The sequence below is a fragment of the Fukomys damarensis genome, unplaced genomic scaffold, assembly GCF_012274545.1.
Source record: "Fukomys damarensis isolate Sample0158 unplaced genomic scaffold, DMR_v1.0_HiC HiC_scaffold_39, whole genome shotgun sequence".
NCBI classification, from domain to species: Eukaryota; Metazoa; Chordata; class Mammalia; order Rodentia; family Bathyergidae; genus Fukomys; species Fukomys damarensis.
The window spans coordinates 43,303,336-43,305,003 of record NW_022900951.1 but is presented as its reverse complement, the minus strand read 5'-3'; the positions used below and the strand labels follow the sequence as shown (position 1 = coordinate 43,305,003).

The 1,668-nt window shown below is 39.5% G+C and overlaps 1 pseudogene; it reads left to right on the top strand.

Moving 5' to 3' along the window:
* The first annotated feature begins 1,151 nt into the window (after positions 1-1,151).
* The window catches only part of LOC104849768, a 2,007-nt pseudogene continuing 1,490 nt past the window's right edge, over positions 1,152-1,668 (top strand).

Genomic DNA, 1,668 nt, shown 5'->3' with positions numbered 1-1,668 from the left:
AGATGGTCTTCACCTCAATCTGATGAAAGCCATCTATGACAAACCAATAGCCAACACCATACTAAATGGTCAAAAACTGAAAGCTTTCACTCTAAAATCAGGAGCAAGACAAGGATGTCCACTATAACCACTCCTATTCAATATAGTCCTGGAATCATTAGCCAGAGGAATTAGACAAGAGAAAGAAATAAAAGGAATAAAGATAGAAAAGGAAGAAGTTAAATTATCATTATTTGCAGATGACATGATACTCAGAGTACTAATAAAATTAATTTTTAAAAAAGAGACAAAAATGAAACCTGTGGTTGCCATGGGAATCATTTTAATTCAGCTCTTCTAAACTCCTGGGTGACTGTAGCCAGTTCCTGACTGAAACAAAAGCCCAATGACAAGGACAAGAATGCAATACAAGCCAGCATGGTGGCTCATTCCTGTAACCTAGCACTCAGGAGGCTGAGTCAGGAGGATCACTGTGAGTTCGAGGCCAGCCTGGGCTACATAGTGAGTTCCAGGTCAGTTTCAACTACATAGTGAGACCCTGTCTCAAAAAAAAAAAAAAAAGAATGCAATATATAAGGGACATGAGGCTAGTGATCACCAGAGGAAGGGAAGATGTCCTGTCTTAGTATTGCTTAGAAAATTTATCCAAAAATTTGAAAGAAGGTAAATGGAGGACGAGCATATGTTTTTAATGTCATATTAGAGCAGTATTAACAGACTTGCCCAAGGATTATTGAAGTCTGTAGGGGAATGTACCTTTGTTTGACACGCTATCTGCTATTATCAAATGTTCAGACTTTAGGAAAATTTGTATTAATTTGAAATATTTGCCCACCAGAAGAAACAAGTGGATTTTGTCCAGCTGGAAAGATAAGCCCAAACATCTGAAACTTTCTGGTAAACTCAGAGATGCAGGGCTCTCTTGATCGCTGGCAGTCCTGCAGGCAGGCGGGCAGTATGGGGCGTGGGGCCAGTGCGTGAGGCCATGGGAACTCCGTGTATCAAAACTGACACGAGTGGAATCTAGCAGACTGGTAGGAATGGAAAAAATTGAGCATGTTACCAAAAAGTTGTCGTTCCCTACAATGCAAAGCTCAGCTGGTGTCACAGGTTAAAAAAGTCCTTCATGAATAAGAGATATTGGAAGCAACATGATGGGTTCAGAGGCTCATGAAAAGAGGCCACCCGTGCAACTACTTTGGACATCAATATGGAGATACCTCAAAGAGCTGGGACTAGAGGTCCCATTTGACCCAGCCATCCCTCTGCTGGGTATCTTTCCAAAAGAACTAAAAGAATCATATCACAGTGATATATGCGCACCCATGTTTATAGCAGCACAGTTTGTAATAGCTAAAACATGGAAACAGCCCATTTGCCCATCCGTTGGAAACTGGATAAAGAAGATGTAGTTTTTCTATAAAATGGAATACTACTCAGCCATAAAGAATGAGAAATTAGATTCATTCATAGGAAAATGGATACATATTGAAGATATACTCCTAAGTGAAATAAATAAGTCACACATATAAATACTGAATAGTTTCTCTGATGTGAACAAACTATAATAGTACATAAGATCCTAATGAGATAATTGACAATGTGAAATAGGAAGAAAAGGGCTAAAGGTGTAGGGGAAGTGGGAAGGGTAGGGGAAAGGTAATAAGG